Genomic DNA, 11,168 nt, shown 5'->3' on the forward strand with positions numbered 1-11,168 from the left:
AAATATTTCCAGATGTTCCAAGTCTGACTTCTCCATTCTCAAATCATGATGATCTCAAACTTCTTTTCTTCTGGAGAAATGTTTGCATTTTCTGAATTATTTGTACATTTGAGTTCTTTGAATAGCCCTTTTCTTCACTTTTCCAAGATGTTGGAAACTCCAGCACTCCCATAGACCTCCAGAACTGAATGGTTGAGACGAGTGCTCACTAATAACCTGGCTTCTGTCGGTCCTCGTTCTTCCTAGCATCATTCATTATGCAGTCTGCCTTCAGACCAGACCCACTTCACCCTGGTACTTCATTTCATTTCTTAGACCCATCCAAACGAGACTGCTTCCTCCGTGTTTCCAGCTCGGTTGGGATCAGGGCTAAGATTCAGCATGAAGAGCCATCATTAACTAACTGGAAATTTTTTAAGTTGTGTAGCTTGATCAATGTAGTGATAGTCCTCAGCTGAGAGCCATGTGCCCTGGCAATCATGGCCTTAAATTTGGCTACTAGATGTTGTTACTTCATGATGACTGACTCCTTCATGGAGCTATAAAGTGCTCCTGTCATATCTGCCAAACCCGTATCTCACCCTTTACAAATATAGCAAGCAGCCTGTAATTCCATGGTAATGTGGGTCTGAACTCCTTTGCTGACTCTGCAGGAAGCTGAACTCTCAAAACCAGTATTCCAGTAAAAGTCTCTCTTACAACAACTTATCATCTGTCTTTTCTGTATCCATGTGACTTAATCTAGCAGAGCCATCTCTTCTTGAGCAGGAGTGACTGAGGTGCAGTGTTGTATATTTTTTTAATCCTTTGCCTGAGTCCTCTGCTTCCTGCAGCAGAGTGCTGAAGGCAGCATGAAAAACCTGGGAGCCTGCTTGGATCGGCTTGTGTAGGAAGGCTGCTTCATAACATTTTATTTGTATGCCATAATACACCGTGACGTTCAATGTGGTTAATAGGAGTTAAGTAGAAGATCGAACATGAGAGAAGTACAAATAACAAAAGATCATGACAAGGTCAGAGTCGAATACAATAGTGGTAAGGTAATACAAGAAAAACTCAAGAAATGAACAGTATTTGAATCTCGGTACAGATTTGGAGACCCGAAAAGGCGAGAGTGGGGAGGAGGGCTGGTAGTATGAGTAGAATGAGTCTGTACATAGAGTTTTTACTACCGTCTTGAGGAGCGGGAGAGAAACACAAAGCGGGCATAGGGTTTAGTGCTCTACTAGGAAATTTTTGAACAAGTTGTTTTTTAATCCTTGCCTGAAATGCATGTATGACGAAGAAGACATAGAAATAGAAGGCAGATAAGGGTCACGGCCCATCTAGTCTGCCCACCCCAATGACCCCTACCTTTCTTTGTGAATAGATCCCACGTGTCTATCCCATTTGGCCTTAAAATCAGGCACGCTGCTGGCCTCAATAACCTGAAGTGGAAGACTATTCCAGCGATAAACCACCCTTTCAGTGAAAAAGAATTTCCTGGTCTCCCCGTGCAGTTTCCCGCCCCTGATTTTCCACGGATGCCCCCTTGTTGCTGCGGGACCCTTGAAAAAGAAGATATCTTCTTCCACCTCGATGCAGCCCATGAGATACTTGAATGTCTCGATCATATCACCCCTCTCTCTGCGTTCCTCGAGTGAGTACAGCTGCAACTTATCTAGCAAGGGATCAGGCAATACTGGACCTGATACTTCAATGGAGAAAGTGTCTAGGTGGTTTTTCAGAAGGTGTTCGACAAGGTCCTGCATGAACGACTACTTTGAAAAATTGCGAGCCATGGAATCAAGTGTGAAATACTCATGTGGATAAAAAACTGGTTGACGGACAGGAAACAGAGAGTGGGGGTAAATGGACAATACTCGAACTGGAAAAGAGTCACCAGTGGAGTGCCGCAGGGTTCAGTGTTTGGACCCGTGCTCTTCAACATATTTATAAAGGACCTGGAAATTGGTACGATGAGTGAGGTGATTAAATTTATAGACGATACAAAGCAATTCAGAGTAGTGAAGACGCAGAAGGAATGCGAAGACCTGCAATGGGACATAAACACGTTCAAGAAATGGGCTGCGACATGGCAAATGAGGTTTAACGTGGATAAGTATAAGGTGATGCATGTTGGTAACAAAAATCTTATACACGAATACAGGATGTCTGGTGCAGTACTCGGAGAGACCCCCCAGGAAAGAGACTTGGGAATACTGGTCGACAAGTCGATGAAGATGTCTGCGCACTGCGCGGCGGTGGTGAAAAGGGCAAACAGAATGCTAGGAATGATTAAGAAGGGGATCACGAACGGATCGGAGAAGGCTATTGAAATGCCACTGTCCTGGGCCATGGAACGCCCCCACCTGGAATACTGCGTCCAGCACTAGTCGCCATACATGAAGAAGGACACGGTACTACTTGAAATGGTCCAGAGAAGAGTGACTAAAATGGTTAAGGGGCTGGAGAAGTTGCCGTACTATGAGAGATTAGAGAAACTAGGCCTCTTCTCCCTTGAAAAGAGGAGACTGAGAGGGGATAGAGAAAGGTTGTTCACCCTCTCCAAGGTAGAGAGAACAAAAGGGCACTCTCTAAAGTTAAAAGGGGATAGATTCCGTATGAACGTAAGGAAGTTCTTCTTCACCCAGAGAGTGGTAGAAAACTGGAAATGCTCTTCCGGAGTCTGTCATAAAGGGAAACACCTTCCAGGGATTCAAGACAAAATTAGACAAAGTTCTTGCTGAACCGGAATGTATGCAGGTAGGGCTGGTCTCAGTTAGGGCACTGGTCTTTAGAAACATAGAAGATGATGGCAGAAAAGGGCCACGGCCCAACAAGTCTGCCCACTCTAATGATTCACCCCCTAAATTCTTCCCTGAAGTGATCCCACATGCTTATCCCATTTTCTCTTAAACTCCAGCGTGTTGCTGGCCTGAATTACCAGCAGTGGAAGACTATTCCAATGATCTACCACCCTTTCGGTGAAGAAGTACTTCCTCGTGTCACTATGAAATCTCCCACCTCTGAGCTTCAACGGATGTCCTCTTGTCGCCGTAGGTTCTTTAAGAAAAAAGATATCCTCTTCTACCTCAATACGGCCCATGACATATTTGAAAGTCTCAATCATGTCTCCCCTCTCTCTACGCTCCTCGAGTGAGTATAGCTGCAACTTACCCAGCCTTTCCTCATACGGGAGATTCTTGAGACCTGAGACCATCCTGGTGGCCATTCGCTGAACCGACTCCATTCTCTGCACATCTTTTTGATAATGCGGTCTCCAGAATTGTACACAATATTCCAGATGAGATCTCTTTGACCTAGGGGCTGCCGTGAGAGCGGACTGCTGGGTACAATAGACCACTGGTCTGACCCAGAAGCGGCAATTCTTATGTTCTTAGTCCTCTTTACCCTTATCGTGTGCTGAGACGCTTCCCTGCTCGGCGGTTCTATTGTACTGCGCATGCAGAGGCGTGGAGTTTCAATCCTAGTGCGCATGCGCTAACTAAGGGTTTTATTAGATTAGATGACCTGGTCTATAAATTCAAGTTTTAATTTAGATGGTGGGTAAAAGCACCCCACTGCACAAAACCTACCTAGCTAGTTATATAATATAAAAGAAACATTTTTATATAGCGTGTTAACCATTAGTTCTAAATTGCCCTTCCAGACCCACTCGCAAAACCCAACTCTAAAGGGCTGCATTACAAAATATATAGCGAAAGAACAGCTTGAAGTTTTTCGCCTCTTTGGCTATTTTTTCCTCGTAGTCTCTTTTGGCCCCTTTTGCCACCTTATGGCACCTGCTTTGATGCTGTTTGTGCTTTTTCCAGTTTTTGTCCATTTTTTGCCTTTTCCATTCCTTAAACTGAGTCTTCTTGTCTCTGATCGCTTCCTTCACCCCTACAGTGAGCCACGCCGGTTCTTTACTCTTTTTCCTCTTGGATCCTTTGTTGATATGTGGTATATGTAGATTTTGCGCCTCAATGACTGTCCTTAAAAAGGGACCAAGTTTGCTCAAGTGTTCTTACAGTGCTTATCCTCTTCTTAATCTTCTTACCCACCGTGAGTCTCATCCCTTCGTAGTTCCCTTTTCGGAAGTTCAATGCCGTGGCCGTCATTCTGGATCGATATTTCACCCCTGTGTCCAGGTCGAAGCGGATCATGTTGTGATCGCTGTTTCCCAGCGTCCCTTCTACTTCTACACCTTGTGCCGGTCATCGTAGTCCATTTAGAAGTAAATCCAATATTGCATTTTCTCTTGTGTTTTCCTTGACAAGTTGTTCCAGGAAGCAATCGTCTACAGCATCCAGGAACTTGATCTGGTGGGTCTTCCCCTATATCTTCCTGCACGGTATCCTCCGGTGAGTCTTCCCCTATATCTTCCTGTACAGTATCCTCTTGGTATACCGGTTCCTGAAGCATCGACTCTTTCTCTTGGTTGACTGTCGGCTTTCCCCTTCTTCATAGTTTAAAAACTTCTCAACTTCTCTCTTGATATTACTTGCAAGTACCTTCGTTCTGTCTCTGCTGAGGTGGAGTCCGTCCTTTCTGTACAGCTTGCTCTTCCCCCAGAACGTCGTCCAGTTGCGCATGAAGTGGAATCCTTCTTCCTCACACCAGCGCCGCATCCATACGTTGACTGCTTGCAGCTCCATCTGCCTCTTCTCGTCGGCCCCTAAACAGAATACAATTTGTTAAGAATTTTCAGAGGGGACATATTAGGAATCTCCCATAGGCCGTTGCTGACATTGGTTACGCTAACCGAAAATGCTGATTGCTAGCAATGCTAGGGGACACTCATTAGTAAAGGAGGGGGTTAATTGCATAAGTATTTAGTAAACAGATAAGTTTTCAGATGCCTCCTAAAATCCATGTAAGTGCTGGAAGTCTGACTTTGGTTCCGGGGAAAATGGCAGAAGCACTGATAAAAAGAAAACATCGATGAACATTTTGAAAGAAACGAACTTCTGATAACCAGCCAACATGGTTTCTTCAAGGGGAGATTGTGCCTAACTAACTTATTGCACTTCTTCAAAGGAATTAACAAACGGATGGACAGAGGAGACCCCATAGACATCATATACCTAGATTTCCAAAAAGCCTTTGACAAGGTGCCTCATGAAAGTCTACTCCGGAAACTGAAGAATCATGGAGTGGACGGAGACGTACATAGATGGATCAGAAACTGGTTAGCGGGTAGGAAACAGAGGGTAGGGGTCAAGGGCCACTGCTTGGACTGGAGGAGGGTTACGAGTGGTGTTCCGCAGGGCTCGGTGCTCAGGCCACTGCTATTTAATATATTCATAAATGATCTAGAAACAGGGATGAAGTGTGAAATAATAAAATTTGTGGACGACACCAAACTATTTAGTGGAGCTCGGACAAAGGAGGACTGCGAAGAATTGCAAAGGGACTTGATAAAACTAGGGGAATGGGCGACGAGATAGCAGATGAAGTTCAACGTTGAGAAGTATAAAGTATTGCATGTAGGAAGAAGAAACCCGAGGTACAACTATATGTTGGGAGGGATGTTATTGAATGAGAGTACCCAAGAAAGGAACATAGGGGTAATGGTGGACATGACAATGAAGCTGATGGCACAGTGCGCAGTGGCCGCTAAGAGAGCGAATAGAATGCTAGGTATAATCAAGAAGGGTATTACAGCCAGGACGAAGGAAGTTATCCTGCCGTTGTAACGGGCGATGGTGCATCCGCATCTGGAGTACTGCGCCCAATATTGGTCGCCGTATTTTAAGAAGGACATGGCGATACTCGAGAGGGTTCAGAGGAGAGCGACACGTCTGATTAAAGGGATGGAAAACCGTTCATACGCTGAGAGATTGGAGAAACTGGGTCTCTTTTCCCTGGAGAAGAGGAGACTTAGAGGGGATATGATAGAGAATTACAAGATCATGAAGGGCATAGAGAGAGTAAAGAGAGACAGATTCTTCAAACTTTCAAAAATTAAAGAACAAGAGGGCATTCGGAAAAGTTGAAAGGGGACAGATTCAAAACGAATGCTAGGAAGTTCTTCTTTACCCAACGTGTGGTGGACACCTGGAATGCGCTTCCAGAGGACGTAATAGGGCTGCAGGACAGAGGCTGAGAATTACAGACCGGTGAGTCTCACATCCATAGTGAGTAAACTCATGGAAACACTAATTAAGCATAAATTGGATATGATCCTGGATGAGAAGAATCTACGGGATCCCCACCAACATGGATTTACCAAGGGCAGGTCCTGCCAATCCAATCTAATTAGTTTCTTTGACTGGTTAACAAGGAAACTGGATGTGGGTGAGTCCTAGACATCGTGTACTTGGACTTTAGTAAAGCTTTTGATAGCGTCCCACACCGCAGACTATTGAGCAAGATGAAATCAATGGGACTGGGAGAGACATTTACTACATGGGTCAATGATTGGCTAAACGGTAGACTTCAGAGAGTGGTGGTGAATGGTGCCCCATCAAAAACGTCAGAGGTGATCAGTGGAGTGCCTCAGGGCTCGGTCTTGGGCCCGATCCTCTTCAACATATTTGTGGGAGATCTGACTCAGGGGCTTCAGGGTAAAATCACATTATTCGCCGATGACGCCAAACTATGCAACATAGTAAGTGAGTACACTTTACCAGACAGTATGACGCAGGACCTACTTCTATTGGAACACTGGTCCTCGGCAGCTAAACTTCAATGCTAGAAAATGTAAGGTCATGCACATTGGCAGCAGAAATCCATGCAAAACTTACACACTTAATGGTGAGATCTTAGTTAGGACCAAGGCGGAACGTGATTTGGGGGTGATCATTAGCGAAGACATGAAGACTGCCAATCAAGTGGAGAAGGCTTCATCAAAGGCAAGACAAATGATGGGTTGTATCCGTAGAAGTTTTATCAGCCGGAAGCCTGAAGTTATAATGCCATTGTACAGATCCATGGTGAGGCCTCATCTGGAGTATTGTGTACAATTCTGGAGGCCACATTACCAAAAAGATGTGCTGAGAGTTGAGTTGGTTCAACGAATGGCCAGCAGGATGGTCTCGGGACTCAAAGACCTCCCGTATGAGGAAAGGCTGAATAAATTGCAGCTATACTCACTCGAGGAACGTAGAGAGAGAGGAGACATGATAGAGACGTTTAAATATATCACAGGCCGTATTGAGGTGGAGGATGATATCTTCTTTCTTAAAGGTCCCTCGGCCACAAAGGGGCATCCGCTGAAAATCAGAGGTGGGAAATTTCATGGCGACACCAGGAAGTTCTTCACCGAAAGGGTGGTCGATCGTTGGAATGAACTTCCACTTCAGGTGATTCAGGCCAGCTGCATGCCAGATTTTAAAAAGAAATGGGATACACATGTGGTATCTCTATGGGGGGTAAATTCAAGGGGGTGGGGTCGTTAGAGTGGGTAGACTTGATGGGCTATGGCCCTTTTCTGCCGTCATCTTTTATGTTTCTATGAGTACAGTACTTGGGTTTAAGAAAGGGTTGGACAATTTCCTGCTGGAAAAGGGAATAGAGGGGTATAGATAGAGGATTACCGCACAAGTCCTGGACCTGTTGGGCCGCCGCGTGAGTGGACTGCTGGGCATGATGGACCTCAGGTCTGACCCAGCGGAGGCATTGCTTATGTTCTTATGTCCCAGGATGCTGCCTGGTAAGATAAAAGATGATGATGGTAGGAAGGAAAAATAAAATTAGCATATGAATGTCAACTATGTTTACTAGTGAAAATGAATTTGTGAGATAATTGGGAGTAAGTCCAAACAGGATTTTGTAACAAAAGCATCCAAACTTAAACTTAATCCGAGGATCTCTGTCTTATTGACATTGAACTGTAGTCCATGATCTGATATTCATGCACACACCTCCCGCACTTTTCAATCTCTTGTTTCTGTTCATCTATAAGGAAGAAAAATAAAATATCATCAGCTTATATTCTATATTCCACCTCCAATCTCTGAAAGTAGACATATAGATGTTAAACAGCGCAGACAATGCTGACTCCTGTGGGACTCCTCTTTTTACCACCCACCACTCTGACATGTTTTGTTGCCCTCTTACACAAAATGATCTTCCTGTAAGGTACAAAGGGAACCAACTGAAAACAACATCCCTGATTCCTAAACTCCAATTTTGATAGCAGAACCCATAAGTTGAGTATATCGAAGGCCCCAGACACATCTAGGGGGATCATATAATACGACTGATGTCTGTCTAAGCCCTCCTTCAACTTTTCAAGCACAGATATTAACAGTAGCTCAACGCTATGTGCCTTCCAAAAATTAAACTGGGAGCTGAGTCCAGGTGAATGCAACCCTTCTTGTGATGAGGACTGCTGGATCCTGGCAAATCCTGTGCTTTTTTTTGGGGGGGGGGGCAAGGGGAGGGAAGAGTGCTTGTTCCTGGTGGATCCAGTCCCTCTGGTAATGGGTCTAGGATGATTCAGCTTGGTCGCTTCATTGCAGCTGTTCATCGCTGAATCGACTACGATGAATCTTCCTACACCCGGCTGTCAATTCGGGGCATCATAGCAGCACCTGACCATGTTTGAGGGGGGCAGTGCCCCCCATCCACCCCCAAACTAGGGATGCCCCCTTACTCTTCCCTGCTGCTCAAGTGCCCTACAGCTGCCTCCACATACCTCTTGAAAAGTTCACTGGCACAAACAGCATCTTCCATTTCCTGCTCACGCTGCCCTCGGCTCCCCTCTGATGTCACGTCCTGGACCTGCAACTAGGAAGTGAAGTCAGAAGGGAATCAAGGCTGGCGTGAGCAAGGGGTAGAAGATGCTTCTCACGCTAGTGAACTTCTCAAGAGGTATATGGAAGAGGTGGGGAGGACAATTCAGTGCGGCCACGATGAATCGTCCCATTCAGTCTGGTGATTTGGTGCTTGTTCTGAATGAAAATGAGAAAAAGTGAGCGAACCACTCTGTGTGGAACTCCCTAGCCCCTTTCTTTTTGACTATATCTTTGATATCTGTTGATATTAGACCAGCAACACCTGAAATGTTCTTGCTTAAAGAGACTCAAGTGTCTTTCGGACACCAATTAAGCTATGCTCCAAAACCATTTTCCTTCCTCTCACCTCAGTATTCCATTATTTTGCATCCATGCCCTGTGTCCCACACTTCTTTTCCATGGCATCCTGTTTCTCTTTTATTCCCCACAACCTCTGAAGCTTCTGCTCTTTTGTACTGCATTTATATCATTCATTCACCCTCCTGTAATACCCAGTATTTCATTCCTTTCCTCCCCCTCAGAACCTCTGCATTTTCGCCTTTTTTTTTCTCATCCCCTAATTACCAGAATCTCTGCCCTCCCCTCTTGATCGAAATGTTCAAAATACTGAAGGGAATAGACTTAGTAGATAAAGACAGACTGTTCACCCTCTCCAAGGTAGGGAGAACAAGAGGGCACTCTCTAAAGTTAAAAGGAGATAGATTCCGTACAAAACATAAGGAAATTCTTCTTCACCCAGAGAGTGGTGGAAAACTGGAACTCTCTTCCAGAATCTGTTATAGGGGAAAACACCCTCCAGGGTTTCAAGACAAAGTTGGACAAGTTCCTGCTAGTATGCAGGTGAGGCTGGACTCATTTAGAGCACTGGTCTTTAACCTGAGGGCTGCCGCGTGAGTGGACTGCTGAGCAGGATGGACCACTGGTCTGACCCAGCAGTGGCAATTCTCCAGCATCTCCTTCCTCCCTTCCCAAGCATGTCTATCCTTCATTTAGAAATCAGAAAAACCCCAAAAAATTGGAAGGTAAATAGACAAATCCAACAGCAAAAAACCTCCCAAACCCCAAGAAAAGGAACTAGACAAGGGAGAGAGACAAAAGCAGAGACGGCTCAAATTCATTCACCAACCTATCAATAATGTTTAAGATGTAAGTAGATTAAACGGAAGAGCCCTCAGTAACACAGCCACCCACCGGAGAACCAGTGGAAAAGGCTGTCACATGGCTTACACCCAAACGAGTGTTAACTGTGAAACATCCCCGGGCTCTACTCCGTATTTTTTATAATAAAGTGCACCCAACAGTGCTAAGTGTGAAAAAAGATATACATAAATCAAAAAAACACACTTTACCATTCACTACGATTGTCTCTGCCCCTTGTCCAGGGGGCCAAAAACGTCCAAGTCCAGCCAAGCAAAAAACAACAGGAAGTACTTAACGTCTCCGTGAAGACAAACAGCCAGCAAAGATATTCTTCGTCCAACGGGACTCCGTTTCGGGGGTGCACACCCCCTTCTTCAGGAACAGCTGGGCTGCGCTGTGACCATCCAAATCATCCGGCACAGCAAGGATTGACAAAGCAGGAAATGGCACTGAACCGAACAGAACGCCTCCAATTTAAACAGCAGACCCGAAAGGTAATTGGACAAGAAAAAACACCTGACTCCAGAGAACTTCAAAGAGACCAGAAAAACACGGCCCGGAGTTCAGCTGAAAAAATGAACTGCAAAAAAATTCAATCAAAAATAAAGCAAAACTAACTTTCAAAAAACAATAAATTAAAAGGTATATTGCCATTCAATATAGTCATTATGTCCCATAGGAGCTAACGCTTGGAGCTCAAAAATCCAATATTGCTCCCTCCGTTGGAACCACAACACTTTATCTCCCTGATGACTCTCATAAACCTGTTCAATGATAGACCAACGTAAATCCTGAAAGGTATGTCCCAACTGGATACAATGAGGCACCAGCGGAGAATTCATTGACCGGGTATTAATACGTGAGCGGTGCTCAATAAGACGTGTTTTGATTTTTCTTTGAGTACGGCCCACGTATACCATACGAAACGGAGTCCCGTTGGACGAAGAATATCTTTGCTGGCTGTTGGTCTTCACGGAGACGTTAAGTACTTCCTGTTGTTTTTTGCTTGGCTGGACTTGGACGTTTTTGGCCCCCTGGACAAGGGGCAGAGACAATCGTAGTGAATGGTAAAGTGTGTTTTTTTGATTTATGTATATCTTTTTTCACACTTAGCACTGTTGGGTGCACTTTATTATAAAAAATACGGAGTAGAGCCCGGGGATGTTTCACTCGTTTGGGTGTAAGCCATGTGACAGCCTTTTCCACTGGTTCTCCGGTGGGTGGCTGTGTTACTGAGGGCTCTTCCGTTTAATCTATTGATAGGTTGGTGAATGTCTCTGCTTTTGTCTCTCTCCCTTGTCT

The sequence above is a fragment of the Geotrypetes seraphini genome, chromosome 1, assembly GCF_902459505.1.
Source record: "Geotrypetes seraphini chromosome 1, aGeoSer1.1, whole genome shotgun sequence".
Classification (NCBI taxonomy): Eukaryota; Metazoa; Chordata; class Amphibia; order Gymnophiona; family Dermophiidae; genus Geotrypetes; species Geotrypetes seraphini.